General features: G+C 43.2%; 1 pseudogene; it reads left to right on the top strand.

Annotated features, from left to right (window-relative positions):
- LOC110267052 (trimethyltridecatetraene synthase-like) overlaps window positions 1-27,790 on the top strand; it is an 85,231-nt pseudogene that overhangs the window by 25,510 nt on the left and 31,931 nt on the right.

Here is a 27,790-nt window from a genome sequence, read left to right on the forward strand (position 1 = left end):
TATCATATATCTCAACCATTCCACAACATCATCAATTCAATGCCTATCTTAGGGCCTCTAGCCTAAGTATTTCCTACCACATTACATATTAGATACGGGAAACCGAAACCATACCTTAGCCAATTTCCCAAGCTCAACCGGAGCACTTCCAAACCACTTGTCCACAAGCTCTCAAGGTATCAACACCTCCAAGAACAGATTTTATCACACAAAACCCTCTTCCAAGCTTTCCAAAATCACCAATCAAGCTCCAATATTCACATATACACAACCTAAGCCACAATCATCATACCCATACACATCTCAATGCCCAAACCTCATAGAACAACAAATTACACTAGGGTTGAGAATCTTACCACACCCAAGGTCCAAAGAGACAAGATTAACCTTCTCCTTCAAGAGAGTTGGGTCCTATAACATCAAAGAACCCAAAATCTCAACATTTTTACTTATGAAACTCGAAATCAAGGGCTGGAATTTCGAACAGTAAAACGTGGCTTACCTCAAGATTAATTGTAAAGGTTTTGTAGAGCTCTCCGCGGTGAACGCGTGGCCGTAAACGGAGCGGCAATCGGAGCTCTAGATCAAAAGTTATGGTGGTTTGAAGATCAAGTGAGAGATAGAACTTGAGAGAGTGTTCTTCCCTCCATGGCCTCTCTTTTTCAGCGTGTATTAGTGTTGTGTGAGGAGAGAGAGTGCTGAAAACTAGGGTTTTGGTTTAGTTATGTTGGGCCAAGGGCCCACTTTGGGTCCGGTTGGACCGGTTTGGCCCGTTCGGTCCAATCTTGGTCCGATTTCCATAAAATTGGTACCGAAATTCTCATCTCAATTTCTTCTATCATATTAAGCCATAAAAATATCATTTTTGGCTTTCTAGAATAAATTCTCATATATGGGTTAATTAGCCGTTAATTAACCGGGTCTTATATTCTACCCACCTAATTGGGAATTTTGCCCACAAAATTCAAATTCAAATTCAATTACCTGAGAATAAGTGCGGATAATCCGTTCGCATCTCCGACTCAAGTTCCCAAGTGTGTTCCTCAACACCGCCTCGACTCCAAGCCACTTTGACTAATGAAACCTCTTTTCCACGCAACCGTTTGATACTAGTATCATCAATTCTGACTGGAGCCACTGGAAGCGTCAAATCTTCTCTTAACTGAACCGATTCGGGTTCTAACACATGGCTAGCATCAGGAGTGTACTTTCGAAGCTGCGACACGTGAAATACGCCGTGCAGGTTTGAAAGATGGGGTGGTAGAGCCACCCGATACGCCACCGGCCCAATCCTCTCCAAGATCTGAAATGGACCAATGTATTGAGGATTCAACTTCTTTGCTTTAATCGCTCTACCTACTCCTGTGGTCGGAGTAACTTTCAGGAAAACATGATCTCCTGCCTCAAATTCTAAGGGCTTCTGCCTTTGATCGGCGTAACTCTTTTGATGACTCTGCGCCGTAAGCATCCTATCTCGGATTTTCTTGACTTGTTCAGTGGTCTCAGCTATCATTTCCGGCCCCAACAAGCCTTTCTCTCCAGCTTCATACCAACATAGTGGAGATTGACATTTTCTCCCATACAAAGCCTCATACGGAGCCATTCCGATGCTCGCATGGTAACTATTATTGTATGCAAACTCTACTAACGGCATATACCGATCCCAACTCGCCGGTTGGTCCAAAACACAAGCTCTCAACATATCCTCTAGTGTTTGGATCGTCCTCTCGGATTGACCATCTGTTTGAGGATGGTACGCTGTACTCAAGCTTAATCGAGTTCCAAAAGCTTTCTGAAATGCACCCCAGAACCTCGAAGTGAAACGAGGATCTCTATCAGAGATTATAGTAGCAGGTACACCATGGAGTCTCACAATCTCCTTTATGTATAACCGAGCTAGCTCCTCAAGGGTGTAAGTCATCCGAACGGGTAAAAAGTGAGCTGACTTCGTCAGTCGGTCCACGATCACCCAGATAGCATCAAAACCAGTCCTAGTCCTTGGCAATCCCGACACAAAGTCCATTGCAATACTTTCCCACTTCCATTGCGGAACTTTTAAGGGTTGCAACATCCCGGAAGGTCTTTGATGTTCAATCTTTACCTTTTGACAAGTTAAGCACTTTGAAACATATTCCGCCACATCATTCTTCATACCCGGCCACCAAAACATCGCCTTTAAATCATGGTACATCTTAGTACTCCCCGGGTGAATGGAGAATCCGCTTTTGTGTGCCTCCTTTAAGATATCTTGCCTTAAAGTGCCAACATCCGGCACAATGATCCTACCCTTGAATCTCCATAACCCATCTTTTTCTTCCGACACTCTCCACTGTTTTCCTTGCTCGATAGCCGGTAACACCTTCCATAACGCTTCATCATTTTCATGAGCCTATAGGAGTTCAGACTTAAAGTCACTCGAGATTTCTAATCGGCTCAAACACAAGGTTCCAGATACTTCTCGAGCACCAATTTTTAGACTCTCGAATCCCTTGAGCAACTTCTCCTCTTGAAGCATCATCCAAGACGCATATAACGACTTCCGACTTAACGCATCCGCCACTATATTCGCCTTTCCAGGATGGTAATTTAACTCAAAGTCATAGTCTTTCAACAATTCCATCCACCTCCTTTGCCTCATATTAAGCTCTTTCTGATCAAAGAGGTATTTCAAGCTCTTGTGATCGGAGAAGACTTGGAACTTAACCCCATAGAGATAATGCCTCCACACCTTCAAGGCAAACACAACCGCAGCGAGTTCCAAATCGTGCGTAGGATAACTAACTTCGTGAGGTCTCAACTGTCGTGAGGCATACGCCACCACATTATGATGCTGCATCAGCACGCACCCTAGGCCCTTTAACGATGCATCACAATACACCTCAAAAGGCTCGTTCGGCTCAGGTAACACTAACACAGGTGCAGTCGTCAACTTTTTCTTCAATGTCTGAAAGCTCTCCTCGCACTCAGGAGTCCAAACAAACGGAGTGTCTTTGCGAGTTAACTTTGTCAACGGCAAAGCTAATTGCGAAAAGCCTTTGATGAACCTTCGGTAATAGCCAGCTAAACCCAGAAAACTCCTTATCTCAGTTACTGTGGTTGGTTGCTTCCAATCCATCACAGCTTCTACCTTGGTTGGATCTACGGCTATTCCCTTCTTACTCACCATGTGACCCAAAAACTTCACCTCACTCTTCCAGAACTCACACTTAGACAGTTTTGCATAGAGTTTCTTCTCCTTTAAAATCTGCAACACGGTCCGCAAGTGTTCCGCATGCTCTTCTTCAGTCTTGGAGTAAATTAGTATATCGTCAATGAAGACAACCACGAATTTATCCAGAAACGGACGGAACACTCTATTCATGTAATCCATGAATACTGCAGGAGCGTTCGTCAACCCAAAGGACATTACAGTGTACTCGTAATGACCATAACGAGTCCTGAAAGCGGTCTTAGGGATATCCTCACCCCCTCACCCTTATCTGGTGATAACCGGATCGCAAATCGATCTTAGAGAAAACCCCAGCTCCTTGTAACTGATCCATGAGATCATCAATCCTCGGCAATGGGTACTTATTCTTTATGGTGACCTTGTTCAGCTGCCTGTAATCCACACAGAGTCGCATACTTCCATCTTTCTTCTTTACCAGTAACACTGGAGCACCCCACGGGGAAACACTTGGTCGGATAAAGTTCTTACCCAACAATTCCTCTAACTGAGACTTTAGCTCGGCCATCTCTAACGGTGACATCCTATAAGGAGCACTTGAGATTGGTCCCGCCCCAGGCACCAATTCAATAGCAAACTCGACCTCTCGGTTAGGTGAAAATTCCTCAATATCATCGGGAAACACTTCCGGAAACTCACACACTACCGGAATCTGATCCAACCTTTGATCATCACCCGAAACACCCGCGGTTAACAACAGGATACCCGGACATTCGGTTCCAGAACAGTTCACCATCATTGAATTCAAGTAATAATTATTCACCACAACCGGCCCTTCTATATCCTCCGGCATAAAGTACACCGACTTGGTAGAACAATCAAGCAGGACATGGTTTTCGGATAACCAGTCCAATCCCAAGATAAGATCAAGACCGATCATCGGTAAGCAGATTAGATTATGGACAAAATCATGCTGCTTGAACCTAAACGAAACTTTCGGGCATCCTAGTCTAGTTACCATGGCTTCATGGGTAGCATTATACACTTTTAAGTCATAACCTAAGGTTACGATCTTCAACCCTAACTCATGGGCTTTCTCAAATGCAATGAATGAATGCGATGCTCCCGAATCAAATAAAGCATTTAAAGTTTGACCAGCCATTTCACAGTTACCTCGAATGAGTGTCTCGGATCCCTCTGCACCCACAGCAGAGGTGGTGAACACCCGACCAGTCTGTTGTGCTTTCCCAGCACCTTGCTTTTGCTTCTCTGGACAACTTGCGGCTTTATGCCCCGCCTTTCCACAATTGTAGCACAAACCCCATCCGGCCTTGCATGGTACTCCCGGATGGTGACTCCCACACCTAGTACAAGCTTGATCATTCTGAGGCTGCTTCCCAAACCTTTTCCCTTGGGAGTAGTTGTTGTTGGGCCTCCTAAAAGAACCTCCCCTCTTGAAAGGCGGACCTCTAGGTGCAAAGCTCTTCCCTCGGTTCTGTAAAAATGATTCTTTGTGACTTCCTTTCTCAGCGGTTGCCCTCTTCACACACTCTTCAGCAACCCTACACTTGTTCACCAACTCGGAGAAAGTCCTAATCTCCATTGGTCCCACTGAACTGAAAATATCGCTCCGGAGTCCTCCTTCGTACTTTACACACTTCCATTCCTCATATTCCACCGGAGTCCCTTGACACATACGAGAGAATTTGAACAGCTCCTCAAACTTGTCAGTATACTCAGATACGGACATAGTACCATGCTTCAGCTGCAACAATTCAAGCTCCTTGGCCGTCCTAGCAGAAGTCGGAAAGTACTTCTTATAGAACTCCTCTTGGAAGACATTCCAGGTGATATAATCATCACCCTGCTGCAGGAGGCGTCGGATTCCTTGCCACCAATGCGACGCTTCCCCAGTGAGCAAATAGGTAGCGAACTCTACACGCTGCCCTTCAGGTACCACCTGCGCTTGCAGTGCTCGTTCCATGGCTTGAAACCACGTATCGGCTTTAGTCGGGCTAGTAGTTCCCTTGAACTTCGGTGGATTAACCTTCAAAAAGCTTGCCAGTGTCATCGGACCCTGAACTCCACCTCCGTCATTACCATGGTTGTTCATCTGTTGACCAAGAGCCTCAGCAGTGGCTTGCATAGCAGCAGCCATGTTCTCCAACGCAGTCATAAAGTTCACCGGGTCATTAGGATTAGTCTCCGGCGCACGAGCATTCGTATGTCCTCTCCCACAGCCTCTATCGCGTCCACGAGGCGCCATCTGGTTCCTATACACACCAAACAATCAATATTAAGTTGATCAGTCTTAATATCGGAAGTCTAGTGCTTCAAAGTCCCAAATGCATGCTCATGAACGTTTATGCCAATTATATCAAGCAGATATACTAGTAGCACATAACACACACACAGAGAATGCACAGAAGCATAGTCAGTCCATTCCTCAGGCTCTACAGGAACGAACTGCTCTGATACCATAATGTAACACCCTACCATACAAAGTCTTATGCTTAAGTCATAATTCAGAGATGGCAAGGTATTACGACCTCTAAAACAAAAATTTAGTACGTATAGTAGTATGAATAATTGATTATAACTAGGAGCCTTTGTAGAAAAAAGGGGTAAACAAAAACCGTAACTCGAACGCGCAACACTCCGATCGATAACGTAACGAACCGGGATAAGCTAACGCGAGATCATATATTTAAAGAGTGTCAAAAACAAGAATATCAAGACTCAAAATCCGGCTGCAAAGAGAACCGGTCCGAGCATAGCAATATATACATATGATAAAATAAGGAAACCCCAAAGGAAACCCAAAGGGACACAAATACAGAAAACCTATTCTCCAAAAATCCCCTCTAGAAGGAGTCATCACAGTTTGTATTATTTAATGGAGATAAAAGTATCTAAACAAGATATATAACCCAAAACAGAGTCCCGAGAACAAAGGATCTTCGCTAATCCAGAAGTCTCCAGCATGCCTCAACGAGAAGCCTCGCGTCCTGCATCTGAAAATCACAAAATCCGCATGGGTGAGAACCAGAGGTCCCCAGCACGGTAACAGCTTCCACATATATAATACATAATAATAGAGGAAAGCCGAAGGCAATCCTAGAGCTTCCTCCAGATAATATCAAAGCTTATAAACAAGCTAAACCGTAAGTGGCAACTGACTAAAGATTCTTCAGTCTAACTAATACTTCCCTTTCCAATTCCTTCAGACCTCCCAACCACCAGCAGGAGTATAATATAGCAAACACAGTTATATCAGATAAGAGATTTACAAATAGGAACAGATAAGGCATTTAGATAATTAGCAAGTAATATGCAGTCAAATAGGCAATCTCAAACAATTCATGTAGTATGCTTATGATGCATGCCTGTCCCTAGTGGCTGATGATATCATCTGTCGGTTATAGAGTCAACCCGACAAGTCCTGGTAGCTAATCATTGGACTGTCCCTCTGCCGTGCATCCCCAACTCGAGTTATACTCATCATAAACTTGATCATAAACATGATCCATATCCATCACCCTCACTGGTGAATATTTACGGGGGCGAGCTCATCCGGGCCTTTCACAGTGCCCGGCCACACTTACGACATAGGGTCAAAAGAGCTTCGAGTCTCAACCTGGAGCACGTGGTGGCTAGCCACTGCTACTACCCAGGGAAACCCTCATCTCCAATGGTGGAAGTGCCAACATTCACAATTCATTCAACAGCATATATGCATTTATACTTAGCCATAAACATGGCTCCGCCGCCACACGGCATAATCCAGCCATCCGGCTCACGGTTAAATCCATAACCAGCCAATTCATTAACAATTACGGCCATTCGGCCCATGGCATAACAAGCACTTCCACCGCCATCCTCCACATCTCACATAATCATCTTTGATCCTCATGGATCATTCATTTTTCCCTTGCTTCACTCGCAAGTTACCACATTCACTAGCCCTTTTCCTCATGCTAGGCATATCATAATGATTTAAGACATAAGTGGTGAGATCGGAGGCTTAGAAGTATGAAGTTTGGCTTTTAAAACTCAAAAATCAACTTTGGGATGAAAACAGGGCCACGCGTATGCGCACTCCACGCGCACGCGTGGATGATGCTTTCTCGAAGAACGGCGCATACGCGCCAAGTGCGCCTACGCGCGAGGGGTCATTCTGCTAAAAATTTTCTAAGTTAAAAGCTGCAGAATTCACAGATTCAACCCCCAATCTTCCGACGGTCATAACTCTCTCATTTTAAATCATTTTTCACCCGTTCTTCGAACGGCATGGACATCCCGGATCCAATTTCATTTCTAAACAGATTTGGCACAAATCAAAGATCCGTAGTCCAAGTTATGTCCCGTCAAAGTATGCCCAAAAACCATATTTTCATTCAAAACCACAAAGTGCCATTTTCAAAACAAGCCACTTTCAACTCTTTTCAAAATCAATTAAAACATGCCAATTTCATCCCTTTTCTTTGAAATCAATCAAAGTGTACCAAATTCAACAACAAGCCATCCTCAACTCACGCATTGACATTTTACCAAAATTCTCAAAACTACCTCCAACCATTTTAACACTTCTCAATCAAAAGGCCAAAGGATAAACACAATATTATGTCATACATCCTTCTCATCCCAATTTCTAACAATATCAATTTCCAATCAACCATCATTATACATAATCATCATACTCACCAACAATATGGTACCACCCATCAATTCAACCTCAATCATTCATCAAGCATATATCAAACATGCATTTTCTCACATATCACACAATCAAGGCATCAATATTCATAATCACACATATGATCATATCATATATCTCAACCATTCCACAACATCATCAATTCAATGCCTATCTTAGGGCCTCTAGCCTAAGTATTTCCTACCACATTACATATTAGATACGGGAAACCGAAACCATACCTTAGCCAATTTCCCAAGCTCAACCGGAGCACTTCCAAACCACTTGTCCACAAGCTCTCAAGGTATCAACACCTCCAAGAACAGATTTTATCACACAAAACCCTCTTCCAAGCTTTCCAAAATCACCAATCAAGCTCCAATATTCACATATACACAACCTAAGCCACAATCATCATACCCATACACATCTCAATGCCCAAACCTCATAGAACAACAAATTACACTAGGGTTGAGAATCTTATTACACCCAAGGTCCAAAGAGACAAGATTAACCTTCTCCTTCAAGAGAGTTGGGTCCTATAACATCAAAGAACCCAAAATCTCAACATTTTTACTCATGAAACTCGAAATCAAGGGCTGGAATTTCGAATAGTAAAACGTGGCTTACCTCAAGATTAATTGTATGGGTTTTGTAGAGCTCTCCGCGGTGAACGCGTGGCCGCAAACGGAGCGGCAATCGGAGCTCTAGATCAAAAGTTATGGTGGTTTGAAGATCAAGTGAGAGATAGAACTTGAGAGAGTGTTCTTCCCTCCATGGCCTCTCTTTTTCAGCGTGTATTAGTGTTGTGTGAGGAGAGAGAGTGCTGAAAACTAGGGTTTTGGTTTAGTTATGTTGGGCCAAGGGCCCACTTTGGGTCCGGTTGGACCGGTTTGGCCCGTTCGGTCCAATCTTGGTCCGATTTCCATAAAATTGGTACCGAAATTCTCGTCTCAATTTCCTCTATCATATTAAGCCATAAAAATATCATTTTTGGCTTTCTAGCATAAATTCTCATATATGGGTTAATTAGCCGTTAATTAACCGGGTCTTACATTCTACCCACCTAATTGGGAATTTTGCCCACAAAATTCAAATTCAAATTCAATTACCTGAGAATAAGTGCGGATAATCCGTTCGCATCTCCGACTCAAGTTCCCAAGTGTGTTCCTCAACACCGCCTCGACTCCAAGCCACTTTGACTAATGAAACCTCTTTTCCACGCAACCGTTTGATACTAGTATCATCAATTCTGACTGGAGCCACTGGAAGCGTCAAATCTTCTCTTAACTGAACCGATTTGGGTTCTAACACATGGCTAGCATCAGGAGTGTACTTTCGAAGCTGCGACACGTGAAATACGTCGTGCAGGTTTGAAAGATGGGGTGGTAGAGCCACCCGATACGCCACCGGCCCAATCCTCTCCAAGATCTGAAATGGACCAATGTATCGAGGATTCAACTTCTTTGCTTTAATCGCTCTACCTACTCCTGTGGTCGGAGTAACTTTCAGGAAAACATGATCTCCTGCCTCAAATTCTAAGGGCTTCCGCCTTTGATCGGCGTAACTCTTTTGACGACTCTGCGCCGTAAGCATCCTATCTCGGATTTTCTTGACTTGTTCAGTGGTCTCAGCTATCATTTCCGGCCCCAACAAGCCTTTCTCTCCAGCTTCATACCAACATAGTGGAGATTGACATTTTCTCCCATACAAAGCCTCATACGGAGCCATTCCGATGCTCGCATGGTAACTATTATTGTATGCAAACTCTACTAACGGCATATACCGATCCTAACTTGCCGGTTGGTCCAAAACACAAGCTCTCAACATATCCTCTAGTGTTTGGATCGTCCTCTCGAATTGACCATCTGTTTGAGGATGGTACGCTGTACTCAAGCTTAATCGAGTTCCAAAAGCTTTCTGAAATGCACCCCAGAACCTCGAAGTGAAACGAGGATCTCTATCAGAGATTATAGTAGCAGGTACACCATGGAGTCTCACAATCTCCTTTATGTATAACCGAGCTAGCTCCTCAAGGGTGTAAGTCATCCGAACGGGTAAAAAGTGAGCTGACTTCGTCAGTCGGTCCACGATCACCCAGATAGCATCAAAACCAGACCTAGTCCTTGGCAATCTTGACACAAAGTCCATTGCAATACTTTTCCACTTCCATTGCGGAACCTCTAAGGGTTGCAACATCTCGGAAGGTCTTTGATGTTCAATCTTTACCTTTTGACAAGTTAAGCACTTTGAAACATATTCCGCCACATCATTCTTCATACCCGGCCACCAAAACATCGCCTTTAAATCATGGTACATCTTAGTACTCCCCGGGTGAATGGAGAATCCGCTTTTGTGTGCCTCCTTTAAGATATCTTGCCTCAAAGTGCCAACATCCGGCACAATGATCCTACCCTTGAATCTCCATAACCCATCTTTTTCTTCCGACACTCTCCACTGTTTTCCTTGCTCGATAGCCGGTAACACCTTCCATAACGCTTCATCATTTTCATGAGCCTTTAGGAGTTCGGACTTAAAGTCACTCGAGATTTCTAATCGGCTCAAACACAAGGTTCCAGATACTTTTCGAGCACCAATTTTTAGACTCTCGAATCCCTTGAGCAACTTCTCCTCTTGAAGCATCATCCAAGACGCATATAACGACTTCCGACTTAACGCATCCGCCACTATATTCGCCTTTCCAGGATGGTAATTTAACTCAAAGTCATAGTCTTTCAACAATTCCATCCACCTCTTTTGCCTCATATTAAGCTCTTTCTGATCAAAGAGGTATTTCAAGCTCTTGTGATCGGAGAAGACTTGGAACTTAACCCCATAGAGATAATGCCTCCACACCTTCAAGGCAAACACAACCGCAGCGAGTTCCAAATCGTGCGTAGGATAACTAACTTCGTGAGGTCTCAACTGTCGTGAGGCATACGCCACCACATTATGATGCTGCATCAGCACGCACCCTAGGCCCTTTAACGATGCATCACAGTACACCTCAAAAGGCTCGTTCGGCTCAGGTAACACTAACACAGGTGCAGTAGCCAACTTTTTCTTCAATGTCTAAAAGCTCTCCTCGCACTCAGGAGTCCAAACAAACGGAGTGTCTTTGCGAGTTAACTTTGTCAACAGCAAAGCTAATTGCGAAAAGCCTTTGATGAACCTTCGGTAATAGCCAGCTAAACCCAGAAAACTCCTTATCTCAGTTACTGTGGTTGGTTGCTTCCAATCCATCACAGCTTCTACCTTGGTTGGATCTACGGCTATTCCCTTCTTACTCACCACGTGACCCAAAATCTTCACCTCACTCTTCCAGAACTCACACTTAGACAGTTTTGCATAGAGTTTCTTCTCCTTTAAAATCTGCAACACGGTCCGCAAGTGTTCCGCATGCTCTTCTTCAGTCTTGGAGTAAATTAGTATATCGTCAATGAAGACAACCACGAATTTATCCAGAAACGGACGGAACACTCTATTCATGTAATCCATGAATACTGCAGGAGCGTTCGTCAACCCAAAGGACATTACAGTGTACTCGTAATGACCATAACGAGTCCTGAAAGCGGTCTTAGGGATATCCTCACCCCCTCACCCTTATCTGGTGATAACCGGATCGCAAATCGATCTTAGAGAAAACCCCAGCTCCTTGTAACTGATCCATGAGATCATCAATCCTCGGCAATGGGTACTTATTCTTTATGGTGACCTTGTTCAGCTGCCTGTAATCCACACAGAGTCGCATACTTCCATCTTTCTTCTTTACCAGTAACACTGGAGCACCCCACGGGGAAACACTTGGTCGGATAAAGTTCTTACCCAACAATTCCTCTAACTGAGACTTTAGCTCGGCCATCTCTAACGGTGACATCCTATAAGGAGCACTTGAGATTGGTCCCGCCCCAGGCACCAATTCAATAGCAAACTCGACCTCTCGGTTAGGTGAAAATTCCTCAATATCATCGGGAAACACTTCCGGAAACTCACACACTATCGGAATCTGATCCAACCTTTGATCATCACCCGAAACACCCGCGGTTAACAACAGGATACCCTGACATTCGGTTCCAGAACAGTTCACCATCATTGAATTCAAGTAATAATTATTCACCACAACCGGCCCTTCTGTATCCTCCGGCATAAAGTACACCGACTTGGTAGAACAATCAAGCAGGACATGGTTTTCGGATAACCAGTCCAATCCCAAGATAAGATCAAGACCGATCATCGGTAAGCAGATTAGATTATGGACAAAATCATGCTGCTTGAACCTAAACGAAACTTTCGGGCATCCTAGTCTAGTTACCATGGCTTCATGGGTAGCATTATACACTTTTAAGTCATAACCTAAGGTTACGATCTTCAACCCTAACTCATGGGCTTTCTCAAATGCAATGAATGAATGCGATGCTCCCGAATCAAATAAAGCATTTAAAGTTTGACCAGCCATTTCACAGTTACCTCGAATGAGTGTCTTGGATCCCTCTGTACCCACAGCTGAGGTGGTGAACACCCGACCAGTCTGTTGTGCTTTCCCAGCACCTTGCTTTTGCTTCTCTGGACAACTTGCGGCTTTATGCCCTGCCTTTCCACAATTGTAGCACAAACCCCATCCGGCCTTGCATGGTACTCCCGGATGGTGACTCCCACACCTAGTACAAGCTTGATCATTCTGAGGCTGCTTCCCAAACCTTTTCCCTTGGGAGTAGTTGTTGTTGGGCCTCCTAAAAGAACCTCCCCTCTTGAAAGGCGGACCTCTAGGTGCAAAGCTCTTCCCTCGGTTCTGTAAAAATGATTCTTTGTGACTTCCTTTCTCAGCGGTTGCCCTCTTCACACACTCTTCAGCAACCCTACACTTGTTCACCAACTCAGAGAAAGTCCTAATCTCCATTGGTCCCACTGAACTGAAAATATCGCTCCGGAGTCCTCTTTCGTACTTAACACACTTCCATTCCTCATATTCCACCGGAGTCCCTTGACACATACGAGAGAATTTGAACAGCTCCTCAAACTTTTTAGTATACTCAGATACGGACATAGTACCCTGCTTCAGCTGCAACAATTCAAGCTCCTTGGCCGTCCTAGCAGAAGTCGGAAAGTACTTCTTATAGAACTCCTCTTGGAAGACATTCCAGGTGATATAATCATCACCCTGCTGCAGGAGGCGTCGGATTCTTGCCACCAATGCGACGCTTCCCCAGTGAGCAAATAGGTAGCGAACTCTACACGCTGCCCTTCAGGTACCACCTGCGCTTGCAGTGCTCGTTCCATGGCTTGAAACCACGTATCGGCTTCAGTCGGGCTAGTAGTTCCCTTGAACTTCGGTGGATTAACCTTCAAAAAGTTTGCCAGTGTCATCGGACCCTGAACTCCACCTCCGTCATTACCATGGTTGTTCATCTGTTGACCAAGAGCCTCAGCAGTGGCTTACATAGCAGCAGCCATGTTCTCCAACGCAGTCATAAAGTTCACCGGGTCATTAGGATTAGTCTCCGGCGCACGAGCATTCGTATGTCCTCTCCCACGGCCTCTATCGCGTCCACGAGGCGCCATCTGGTTCCTATACACACCAAACAATCAATATTAAGTTGATCAGTCTCAATATCGGAAGTCTAGTGCTTCAAAGTCCCAAATGCATGCTCATGAACGTTTATGCCAATTATATCAAGCAGATATACTAGTAGCACATAACACACACACAGAGAATGCACAGAAGCATAGTCAGTCCATTCCTCAGGCTCTACAGGAACGAACTGCTCTGATACCATAATGTAACACCCTACCATACAAAGTCTTATGCTTAAGTCATAATTCAGAGATGGCAAGGTATTACGACCTCTAAAACAAAAATTTAGTACGTATAGTAGTATGAATAATTGATTATAACTAGGAGCCTTTGTAGAAAAAAGGGGTAAACAAAAACCGTAACTCGAACGCGCAACACTCCGATCGATAACGTAACGAACCGGGATAAGCTAACGCGAGATCATATATATAAAGAGTGTCAAAAACAAGAATATCAAGACTCAAAATCCGGCTGCAAAGAGAACCGGTCCGAGCATAGCAATATATACATATGATAAAATAAGGAAACCCCAAAGGAAACCCAAAGGGACACAAATACAGAAAACCTATTCTCCAAAAATTCCCTCTAGAAGGAGTCATCACAGTTTGTATTATTTAATGGAGATAAAAGTATCTAAACAAGATATATAACCCAAAACAGAGTCCCGAGAACAAAGGATCTTCGCTAATCCAGAAGTCTCCAGCATGCCTCAACGAGAAGCCTCGCGTCCTGCATCTGAAAACCACAAAATCCGCATGGGTGAGAACCAGAGGTCCCCAGCACGGTAACAGCTTCCACATATATAATACATAATAATAGAGGAAAGCCGAAGGCAATCCTAGAGCTTCCTCCAGATAATATCAAAGCTTATAAACAAGCTAAACCGTAAGTGGCAACTGACTAAAGATTCTTCAGTCTAACTAATACTTCCCTTTCCAATTCCTTCAGACCTCCCAACCACCAGCAGGAGTATAATATAGCAAACACAGTTATATCAGACAAGAGATTTACAAATAGGAACAGATAAGGCATTTAGATAATTAGCAAGTAATATGCAGTCAAATAGGCAATCTCAAACAATTCATGTAGTATGCTTATGATGCATGCCTGTCCCTAGTGGCTGATGATATCATCTGTCGGTTATAGAGACAACCCGACAAGTCCTGGTAGCTAATCATTGGACTGTCCCTCTGCCGTGCATCCCCAACTCGAGTTATACTCATCATAAACTTGATCATAAACATGATCCATATCCATCACCCTCACTGGTGAATATTTACGGGGGCGAGCTCATCCGGGCCTTTCGCAGTGCCCGGCCACACTTACGACATAGGGTCAAAAGAGCTTCGAGTCTCAACTTGGAGCACGTGGTGGCAAGCCACTGCTACTACCCAGGAAAACCCTCATCTCCAATGGTGGAAGTGCCAAAATTCACAATTCATTCAACAGCATATATGCATTTATACTTAGCCATAAACATGGCTCCGCCGCCACACGGCATAATCCAGCCATCCGGCTCACGGTTAAATCCATAACCAGCCAATTCATTAACAATTACGGCCATTCGGCCCATGGCATAACAAGCACTTCCACCGCCATCCTCCACATCTCACATAATCATCTTTGATCCTCATGGATCATTCATTTTTCCCTTGCTTCACTCGCAAGTTACCACATTCACTAGCCCTTTTCCTCATGCTAGGCATATCATAATGATTTAAGACATAAGTGGTGAGATCGGAGGCTTAGAAGTATGAAGTTTGGCTTTTAAAACTCAAAAATCAACTTTGGGATGAAAACAGGGCCACGTGTACGCGCACTCCACGCGCACGCGTGGATGATGCTTTCTCGAAGAACGGCACATACGCGCCAAGTGCGCCTACGCGCGAGGGGTCATTCTGCTAAAAATTTTCTAAGTTAAAAGCTGCAGAATTCACAGATTCAACCCCCAATCTTCCGACGGTCATAACTCTCTCATTTTAAATCATTTTCACCCGTTCTTCGAACGGCATGGACATCCCGAATCCAATTTTATTTCTAAACAGATTTGGCACAAATCAAAGATCCGTAGTCCAAGTTATGTCCCTTCAAAGTATGCCCAAAAACCATATTTTCATTCAAAACCACAAAGTGCCATTTTCAAAACAAGCCACTTTCAACTCTTTTCAAAATCAATTAAAACATGCCAATTTCATCCCTTTTCTTTGAAATCAATCAAAGTGTACCAAATTCAACAACAAGCCATCCTCAACTCACGCATTGACATTTTACCAAAATTCTCAAAACTACCTCCAACCATTTTAACACTTCTCAATCAAAAGGCCAAAGGATAAACACAATATTATGTCATACATCCTTCTCATCCCAATTTCTAACAATATCAATTTCCAATCAACCATCATTATACATAATCATCATACTCACTAACAATATGGTACCACCCATCAATTCAACCTCAATCATTCATCAAGCATATATCACAACATGCATTTTCTCACATATCACACAATCAAGGCATCAATATTCATAATCACACATATGATCATATCATATATCTCAACCATTCCACAACATCATCAATTCAATGCCTATCTTAGGGCCTCTAGCCTAAGTATTTCCTACCACATTACATATTAGATACGGGAAACCGAAACCATACCTTAGCCAATTTCCCAAGCTCAACCGGAGCACTTCCAAACCACTTGTCCACAAGCTCTCAAGGTATCGACACCTCCAAGAACAGATTTTATCACACAAAACCCTCTTCCAAGCTTTCCAAAATCACCAATCAAGCTCCAATATTCACATATACACAACCTAAGCCACAATCATCATACCCATACACATCTCAATGCCCAAACCTCATAGAACAATAAATTACACTAGGGTTGAGAATCTTACCACACCCAAGGTCCAAAGAGACAAGATTAACCTTCTCCTTCAATAGAGTTGGGTCCTATAACATCAAAGAACCAAAAATCTCAACATTTTTACTCATGAAACTCGAAATCAAGGGCTGGAATTTCGATCAGTAAAACGTGGCTTACCTCAAGATTAATTGTATGGGTTTTGTAGAGCTCTCTGCAGTGAACGTGTGGCCGCAAACGGAGCGGCAATCGGAGCTCTAGATCAAAAGTTATGGTGGTTTGAAGATCAAGTGAGAGATAGAACTTGAGAGAGTGTTCTTCCCTCCATGGCCTCTCTTTTTCAGCGTGTATTAGTGTTGTGTGAGGAGAGAGAGTGCTGAAAACTAGGGTTTTGGTTTAGTTATGTTGGGCCAAGGGCCCACTTTGGGTCCGGTTGGACCGGTTTGACCTGTTCGGTCCAATCTTGGTCCGATTTCCATAAAATTGGTACCGAAATTCTCGTCTCAATTTCCTCTATCATATTAAGCCATAAAAATATCATTTTTGGCTTTCTAGAATAAATTCTCATATATGGGTTAATTAGCCGTTAATTAACCGGGTCTTACATTCTACCCACCTAATTGGGAATTTTGCCCACAAAATTCAAATTCAAATTCAATTACCTGAGAATAAGTGCGGATAATCCGTTCGCATCTCCGACTCAAGTTCCCAAGTGTGTTCCTCAATACCGCCTCAACTCCAAGCCACTTTGACTAATGAAACCTCTTTTCTACGCAACCGTTTGATACTAGTATCATCAATTCTGACTGGAGCCACTGGAAGCGTCAAATCTTCTCTTAACTGAACCGATTCGGGTTCTAACACATGGCTAGCATCAGGAGTGTACTTTCGAAGCTGCGACACGTGAAATACGTCGTGCAGGTTTGAAAGATGGGGTGGTAGAGCCACCCGATACGCCACCAGCCCAATCCTCTCCAAGATCTGAAATGGACCAATGTATCGAGGATTCAACTTCTTTGCTTTAATCGCTCTACCTACTCCTGTGGTCGGAGTAACTTTCAGGAAAACATGATCTCCTGCCTCAAATTCTAAGGGCTTCCGCCTTTGATCGGCGTAACTCTTTTGACGACTCTGCGCCGTAAGCATCCTATCTCGGATTTTCTTGACTTGTTCAGTGGTCTCAGCTATCATTTCCGGCCCCAACAAGCCTTTCTCTCCAGCTTCATACCAACATAGTGGAGATTGACATTTTCTCCCATACAAAGCCTCATACGGAGCCATTCCGATGCTCGCATGGTAACTATTATTGTATGCAAACTCTACTAACGGCATATACCGATCCTAACTTGCCGGTTGGTCCAAAACACAAGCTCTCAACATATCCTCTAGTGTTTGGATCGTCCTCTCGAATTGACCATCTGTTTGAGGATGGTACGCTGTACTCAAGCTTAATCGAGTTCCAAAAGCTTTCTGAAATGCACCCCAGAACCTCGAAGTGAAACGAGGATCTCTATCAGAGATTATAGTAGCAGGTACACCATGGAGTCTCACAATCTCCTTTATGTATAACCGAGCTAGCTCCTCAAGGGTGTAAGTCATCCGAACGGGTAAAAAGTGAGCTGACTTCGTCAGTCGGTCCACGATCACCCAGATAGCATCAAAACCAGTCCTAGTCCTTGGCAATCCCGACACAAAGTCCATTGCAATACTTTCCCACTTCCATTGCGGAACCTCTAAGGGTTGCAACATCCCGGAAGGTCTTTGATGTTCAATCTTTACCTTTTGACAAGTTAAGCACTTTGAAACATATTCCGCCACATCATTCTTCATACCCGGCCACCAAAACATCACCTTTAAATCATGGTACATCTTAGTACTCCCCGGGTGAATGGAGAATCCGCTTTTGTGTGCCTCCTTTAAGATATCTTGCCTCAAAGTGCCAACATCCGGCACAATGATCCTACCCTTGAATCTCCATAACCCATCTTTTTCTTCCGACACTCCACTGTTTTCCTTGCTCGATAGCCGGTAACACCTTCCATAACGCTTCATCATTTTCATGAGCCTTTAGGAGTTCGGACTTAAAGTCACTCGAGATTTCTAATCGGCTCAAACACAAGGTTCCAGATTCTTCTCGAGCACCAATTTTTAGACTCTCGAATCCCTTGAGCAACTTCTCCTCTTGAAGCATCATCCAAGACGCATATAACGACTTCCGACTTAACGCATCCGCCACTATATTCGCCTTTCCAGGATGGTAATTTAACTCAAAGTCATAGTCTTTCAACAATTTCATCCACCTCCTTTGCCTCATATTAAGCTCTTTCTGATCAAAGAGGTATTTCAAGCTCTTGTGATCGGAGAAGACTTGGAACTTAACCCCATAGAGATAATGCCTCCACACCTTCAAGGCAAACACAACCGCAGCGAGTTCCAAATCGTGCGTAGGATAACTAACTTTGTGAGGTCTCAACTGTCGTGAGGCATACGCCACCACATTATGATGCTGCATCAGCACGCACCCTAGGCCCTTTAACGATGCATCACAGTACACCTCAAAAGGCTCGTTCGGCTCAGGTAACACTAACACAGGTGCAGTGGTCAACTTTTTCTTCAATGTCTGAAAGCTCTCCTCGCACTCAGGAGTCCAAACAAACGGAGTGTCTTTGCGAGTTAACTTTGTCAACAGCAAAGCTAATTGCGAAAAGCCTTTGATGAACCTTCGGTAATAGCCAGCTAAACCCAGAAAACTCCTTATCTCAGTTACTGTGGTTGGTTGCTTCCAATCCATCACAGCTTCTACCTTGGTTGGATCTACGACTATTCCCTTCTTACTCACCACATGACCCAAAAACTTCACCTCACTCTTCCAGAACTCACACTTAGACAGTTTCGCATAGAGTTTCTTTTTCTTTAAAATCTGCAACACGGTCCGCAAGTGTTCCGCATGCTCTTCTTCAGTCTTGGAGTAAATTAGTATATCGTCAATGAAGACAACCACGAATTTATCCAGAAACGGACGGAACACTCTATTCATGTAATCCATGAATACTGCAGGAGCGTTCGTCAACCCAAAGGACATTACAGTGTACTCGTAATGACCATAACGAGTCCTGAAAGCGGTCTTAGGGATATCCTCACCCCTCACCCTTATCTGGTGATAACCGGATCGCAAATCGATCTTAGAGAAAACCCCAGCTCCTTGTAACTGATCCATGAGATCATCAATCCTCGGCAATGGGTACTTATTCTTTATGGTGACCTTGTTCAGCTGCTGTAATCCACACAGAGTCGCATACTTCCATCTTTCTTCTTTACCAGTAACACTGGAGCACCCCACGGGGAAACACTTGGTCGGATAAAGTTCTTACCCAACAATTCCTCTAACTGAGACTTTAGCTCGGCCATCTCTAACGGTGACATCCTATAAGGAGCACTTGAGATTGGTCCCGCCCCAGGCACCAATTCAATAGCAAACTCGACCTCGCGGTTAGGTGGAAATTCCTCAATATCATCGGGAAACACTTCCGGAAACTCACACACTACCGGAATCTGATCCAACCTTTGATCATCACCCGAAACACCCGCGGTTAACAACAGGATACCCTGACATTCGGTTCCAGAACAGTTCACCATCATTGAATTCAAGTAATAATTATTCACCACAACCAGCCCTTCTGTATCCTCCGGCATAAAGTACACCGACTTGGTAGAACAATCAAGCAGGACATGGTTTTCGGATAACCAGTCCAATCCCAAGATAAGATCAAGACCGATCATCGGTAAGCAGATTAGATTATGGACAAAAGCATGCTGCTTGAACCTAAACGAAACTTTCGGGCATCCTAGTCTAGTTACCATGGCTTCATGGGTAGCATTATACACTTTTAAGTCATAACCTAAGGTTACGATCTTCAACCCTAACTCATGGGCTTTCTCAAATGCAATGAATGAATGCGATGCTCCCGAATCAAATAAAGCATTTAAAGTTTGACCAGCCATTTCACAGTTACCTCGAATGAGTGTCTCGGATCCCTCTGCACCCACAGCAGAGGTGGTGAACACCCGACCAGTCTGTTGTGCTTTCCCAGCACCTTGCTTTTGCTTCTCTGGACAACTTGCGGCTTTATGCCCCGCCTTTCCACAATTGTAGCACAAACCCCATCCGGCCTTGCATGGTACTCCCGGATGGTGACTCCCACACCTAGTACAAGCTTGATCATTCTGAGGCTGCTTCCCAAACCTTTTCCCTTGGGAGTAGTTGTTGTTGGGCCTCCTAAAAGAACCTCCCCTCTTGAAAGGCGGACCTCTAGGTGCAAAGCTCTTCCCTCGGTTCTGTAAAAATGATTCTTTGTGACTTCCTTTCTCAGCGGTTCCCCTCTTCACACACTCTTCAGCAACCCTACACTTGTTCACCAACTCGGAGAAAGTCCTAATCTCCATTGGTCCCACTGAACTGAAAATATCGCTCCAGAGTCCTCCTTCGTACTTAACACACTTCCATTCCTCATATTCCACCGGAGTCCCTTGACACATACGAGAGAATCTGAACAGCTCCTCAAACTTGTCAGTATACTCAGATACGGACATAGTACCTTGCTTCAGCTGCAACAATTCAAGCTCCTTGGCCGTCCTAGCAGAAGTCGGAAAGTACTTCTTATAGAACTCCTCTTGGAAGACATTCCAGGTGATATAATCATCACCCTGCTACAGGAGGCGTCGGATTCCTTGCCACCAATGCGACGCTTCCCCAGTGAGCAAATAGGTAGCGAACTCTACACGCTGCCCTTCAGGTACCACCTGCGCTTGCAGTGCTCGTTCCATGGCTTGAAACTAGGGGTGTTCAAAACCGATCCAGACCGAACTAAACCGTCAAACCGAACCGAAAAAACCGAGAATTAAATTAACCGAAAACCGAAAAAACCGAAAAAAACTCATTTTGCTGTTTTTTGTGCGGTTCGGTTCGGTTTTCGGTTTTTATTCTCAAAACCCTAACCGAACCGAACCGAACCGGTTCGAAAAAAAGCCCTAAAAATGCCTAACCCTACCCCCCCAGACCCCCACCCCCCAAACGAACAAAGGTTGCTGCGCGAGTGTGAGAGCGCCCCCCTCCCCCAGCCGTCCCTGACCCTAACCCCCCAAATCCCCAATCCCTAACCTGCGGCTGCGCTCTCTACTCTCTAGTCTCTATCATCAGTCGCTCTCGCTCTCGCCAATCCCAGTCGCTCTCGCTCTCTCTTCTCCAAATCCCAGTCGCTCTTGCTCTCTCTTCTGCAAATCGCCAAAGCACGACGCCGTCGCCACCCACAGCACCACGCCGAAGCCTTCCTCTTCGCGGAGACGCCACCCGGCAGCGAACTCACGTTGCAGCACCTCCCAGCGCCGCGAGAGACCCTTCCTCCCAACGCCGTCGAACCTCTTCACGGACAGAGCACCACGAAGACCCAACACCAGCACCACCCTCGCACCCAGGCGTAGCAGTCTAACAGAGCACCCACTGACCCGGCAGAGCACCCACTGACCCAGGCGTAGCAGTGTTTCTGGCCACCCAGGCACCCACAACACATCACTCCTCAATCTCCCACCCACAACACAGCAGGCACCGGTTGGCCCTCTTCCAGTGCTCTTCCTCCTTCCCATGATTTTCTCTCCTTCTATGTATCTGAAGCTAATTAGACATATTAGGTTTATAATTATGAAATAGTTAGGGTATGATTTTGTTAATTATAATTTCTGTGATTCTGAGTTGCTGGATTTGTTTAGGGTTTTGTTATTTTCTTCTTAATAACTCTGATTCTGTGCTTCTGAGTTGCTGGGTTCAAATTTGCTTGTTTTACTTAGTTCAAATTCTGTGATTCTCTGATTTTGTGATTATGTGATTCTGAATTGATTTTTGGTTTTCTGCACTTATTTTGCTTGTTTTGAAATTTTGTTAATAATACTGATGAGTTACTGTGCTTGTTTACTGATTTTGTTAATTTTAGTTGTTTGTTTTGAGTTGATTTTGTGATTTAATTTATTAATAATTCTGATTCTGTGATTTTGAGCTACTGGGTTTAATTTATTTTTGCTTGTCTTGAGTTGATTTTGTGATTTATCTGTATTCAATTTCTGCTCAATCTATTTGTTCATTGTTGCTGAATGCTGGTAATCCTATTTTGTTGTGTTTCTACTTCTGTTTTTTTAATTATTTGTTCATTGTTGTTGATTCCTAGTATTTGTTGTTTCATTATCTGGTATTGGTCTTTGGCAGGATATAAGAAGAGAACTTGGAGTTTGTTTTGATGCTAGATGTGGAGCCACAATATTCAGGAGCAAGAATAGAGGGGGATGTTGTTACTTTGGATTTTGTGAAGAAAATGATGGATGATTTCAAGAATCAAAAGTGCTTACACAAATGGTACTTAAGCATAGGAGTTCATTAATAACTTTGAATTTCTTTAAGTGTTATCACTTACTAACTTTGCTTGTTTTGCCTTGGTTCTTGTATTAGTTATGCATTCCAGATTGTATTGCAAACCAGAGAAATGTTGAAAGCTTTGCCTTCTCTTGTTGATATAAATGTTCCCGATGGCAAACATTTTACTGTTTGTGGTGATGTGCAATAATTCAAAAATAGAAAGTGTGTTGAGCAAATATGGATACTTGTGTACCACATCTTTGTGCAGACAAAGAGTAGGACTCCAGAAAAGAATTTATGTACTTAGAGAATTATTAACTTGAAAAGAGAGTTAAGTTTCGTCAATGATGTGGATTGTGTATTTGTGTTGTTACAGTAATGCTATTCAATGAATTAGTTTGGTTCTGTTCTTTCTAATTTGTTCTTGCAACTTTGGTAATTTATAATAGTATTGTATTTTTTTTTGAATTGATTGAAAAAACCGAATAAACCGAACCAAACCAAACCGATTTTAATTGGTTTGGTTTGGTTCGGATGGCTTCGACAAAAAAACCGAACCAAACCGAACCGCAGTTTAATTAAACGATCGGATCGGATGACATTTCTCTTAAAAACCGAACCAAACCGCACCGCGAACACCCCTACTTGAAACCACGTATCGGCTTCAGTCGGGCTAGTAGTTCCCTTGAACTTCGGTGGATTAACCTTCAAAAAGTTCGCCAGTGTCATCGGACCCTGAACTCCACCTCCGTCATTACCATGGTTGTTCATCTGTTGACCAAGAGCCTCAGCAGTGGCTTGCATAGCAGCAGCCATGTTCTCCAACGCAGTCATAAAGTTCACCGGGTCATTAGGATTAGTCTCCGGCGCACGAGCATTCGTATGTCCTCTCCCACGGCCTCTATCGCGTCCACGAGGCGCCATCTGGTTCCTATACACACCAAACAATCAATATTAAGTTGATCAGTCTCAATATCGGAAGTCTAGTGCTTCAAAGTCCCAAATGCATGCTCATGAACGTTTATGCCAATTATATCAAGCAGATATACTAGTAGCACATAACACACACACAGAGAATGCACCGAAGCATAGTCAGTCCATTCCTCAGGCTCTACAGGAACGAACTGCTCTGATACCATAATGTAACACCCTACCATACAAAGTCTTATGCTTAAGTCATAATTCAGAGATGGCAAGGTATTACGACCTCTAAAACAAAAATTTAGTACGTATAGTAGTATGAATAATTGATTATAACTAAGAGCCTTTGTAGAAAAAAGGGGTAAACAAAAATCGTAACTCGAACGCGCAACACTCCGATCGATAACGTAACGAACCGGGATAAGCTAACGCGAGATCATATATATAAAGAGTGTCAAAAACAAGAATATCAAGACTCAAAATCCGGCTGCGAAGAGAACCGGTCCGAGCATAGCAATATATACATATGATAAAATAAGGAAACCCCAAAGGAAACCCAAAGGGACACAAATACAGAAAACCTATTCTCCAAAAATCCCCTCTAGAAGGAGTCATCACAGTTTGTATTATTTAATGGAGATAAAAGTATCTAAACAAGATATATAACCCAAAACAGAGTCCCGAGAACAAAGGATCTTCGCTAATCCAGAAGTCTCCAGCATGTCTCAACGAGAAGCCTCGCGTCCTGCAACTGAAAACCACAAAATCCGCATGGGTGAGAACCAGAGGTCCCCAGCACGGTAACAGCTTTCACATATATAATACATAATAATAGAGGAAAGCCGAAGGCAATCCTAGAGCTTCCTCCAGATAATATCAAAGCTTATAAACAAGCTAAACCGTAAGTGGCAACTGACTAAAGATTCTTCAGTCTAACTAATACTTCCCTTTCCAATTCCTTCAGACCTCCCAACCACCAGCAGGAGTATAATATAGCAAACACAGTTATATCAGACAAGAGATTTACAAATAGGAACAGATAAGGCATTTAGATAATTAGCAAGTAATATGCAGTCAAATAGGCAATCTCAAACAATTCATGTAGTATGCTTATGATGCATGCCTGTCCCTAGTGGCTGATGATATCATCTGTCGGTTATAGAGCCAACCCGACAAGTCCTGGTAGCTAATCATTGGACTGTCCCTCTGCCGTGCATCCCCAACTCGAGTTATACTCATCATAAACTTGATCATAAACATGATCCATATCCATCACCCTCACTGGTGAATATTTACGGGGGCGAGCTCATCCGGGCCTTTCACAGTGCCCGGCCACACTTACGACATAGGGTCAAAAGAGCTTCGAGTCTCAACCTGGAGCACGTGGTGGCTAGCCACTGCTACTACCCAGGGAAACCCTCATCTCCAATGGTGGAAGTGCCAACATTCACAATTCATTCAACAGCATATGTGCATTTATACTTAGCCATAAACATGGCTCCGCCGCCACACGGCATAATCCAGCCATCCGGCTCACGGTTAAATCCATAACCAGCCAATTCATTAACAATTACGGCCATTCGGCCCATAGCATAACAAGCACTTCCACCACCATCCTCCACATCTCACATAATCATCTTTGATCCTCATGGATCATTCATTTTTCCCTTGCTTCACTCGCAAGTTACCACATTCACTAGCCCTTTTCCTCATGCTAGGCATATCATAATGATTTAAGACATAAGTGGTGAGATCGGAGGCTTAGAAGTATGAAGTTTGGCTTTTAAAACTCAAAAATCAACTTTGGGATGAAAACAGGGCCACGCGTACAAGCACTCCACGCGCACGCGTGGATGATGCTTTCTCGAAGAACGGCGCAAACGCGCTAAGTGCGCCTACGCGCGAGGGGTCATTCTGCTAAAAATTTTCTAAGTTAAAAGCTGCAGAATTCACAGATTCAACCCCCAATCTTCCGACGGTCATAACTCTCTCATTTTAAACCATTTTTCACCCGTTCTTCGAACGGCATGGACATCCCGGATCCAATTTCATTTCTAAACAGATTTGGCACAAATCAAAGATCCGTAGTCCAAGTTATGTCCCGTCAAAGTATGCCCAAAAACCATATTTTCATTCAAAACCACAAAGTGCCATTTTCAAAACAAGCCACTTTCAACTCTTTTCAAAATCAATTAAAACATGCCAATTTCATCCCTTTTCTTTGAAATCAATCAAAGTGTACCAAATTCAACAACAAGCCATCCTCAACTCACGCATTGACGTTTTACCAAAATTCTCAAAACTACCTCCAACCATTTTAACACTTCTCAATCAAAAGGCCAAAGGATAAACACAATATTATGTCATACATCCTTCTCATCCCAATTTCTAACAATATCAATTTCCAATCAACCATCATTATACATAATCATCATACTCACCAACAATATGGTACCACCCATCAATTCAACCTCAATCATTCATCAAGCATATATCACAACATGCATTTTCTTACATATCACACAATCAAGGCATCAATATTCATAATCACACATATGATCATATCATATATCTCAACCATTCCACAACATCATCAATTCAATGCCTATCTTAGGGCCTCTAGCCTAAGTATTTCCTACCACATTACATATTAGATACGGAAAACCGAAACCATACCTTAGCCAATTTCCCAAGCTCAACCGGAGCACTTCCAAACCACTTGTCCACAAGCTCTCAAGGTATCAACACCTCTAAGAACAGATTTTATCACACAAAACCCTCTTCCAAGCTTTCCAAAATCACCAATCAAGCTCCAATATTCACATATACACAACCTAAGCCACAATCATCATACCCATACACATCTCAATGCCCAAACCTCATAGAACAACAAATTACACTAGGGTTGAGAATCTTACCACACCCAAGGTCCAAAGAGACAAGATTAACCTTCTCCTTCAAGAGAGTTGGGTCCTATAACATCAAAGAACCCAAAATCTCAACATTTTTACTCATGAAACTCGAAATCAAGGGCTGGAATTTCGAACAGTAAAACGTGGCTTACCTCAAGATTAATTGTATGGGTTTTGTAGAGCTCTCCGCAGTGAACGCGTGGCCGCAAACGGAGCGGCAATCGGAGCTCTAGATCAAAAGTTATGGTGGTTTGAAGATCAAGTGAGAGATAGAACTTGAGAGAGTGTTCTTCCCTCCATGGCCTCTCTTTTTCAGCGTGTATTAGTGTTGTGTGAGGAGAGAGAGTGCTGAAAACTAGGGTTTTGGTTTAGTTATGTTGGGCCAAGGGCCCACTTTCGGTCCGGTTGGACCGGTTTGGCCCGTTCGGTCCAATCTTGGTCCGATTTCCATAAAATTGGTACCAAAATTCTCGTCTCAATTTCCTCTATCATATTAAGCCATAAAAATATCATTTTTGGCTTTCTAGAATAAATTCTCATATATGGATTAATTAGCCGTTAATTAACCGGGTCTTACACAACTTATCCAATTTGATCAAAGTTGGATTGGTTCGGTATTACTCATTTGGTTATGTTGATAAAAAATTTTTTTTACCTACTGTCGTACTGCAATTCAAGTTACTAAAATTTCATAATCAAATAAAATGCATCATAACACAATTTGTCTCAACTTCATAATCTACCTTTACATAACAAATAAAATAAAATACAACATAATACATCTTGTCACAACAAAATATAAATAATAATTGAGACAGAAATAAATAGTTAATAGCTAAAGAACAATAAGACACTTCCTAATTGTTCTGTCTACCTTAGCAATGTCTTGGTAGTGGTGTGGTTTTTTATTTTTCTGAGAATAAATGAAGATAAGAGAGAAGAGTAGTGAATCTTGTAATTCTATATGGAGTTAGGATACCGATGTGTCTCTTATTACTAGGGTTAGATTCCTCCAAATTTTGAATTTTTACTTTAGAGAATAAAGTGTGATCTCTTATCTTTAAATGATTTCTCTCTCATATTTTTTTTTTGGTCCCACCTATAGAATAAATGGTGAGAAATCACACTTTATCTTCTAAAATAAAATTCAAAATTTAGAGGATCCAAATCCATAACAATGAACTCAACATACTGGACTTTAGTCATAGAAAACGTTCGATATAGCATTGGTTCAGGTGGGTATTGGATTTTCAAAG

The sequence above is a fragment of the Arachis ipaensis genome, chromosome B9, assembly GCF_059453495.1.
Source record: "Arachis ipaensis isolate K30076 ecotype BB chromosome B9, ASM5945349v1, whole genome shotgun sequence".
NCBI lineage: Eukaryota > Viridiplantae > Streptophyta > Magnoliopsida > Fabales > Fabaceae > Arachis > Arachis ipaensis.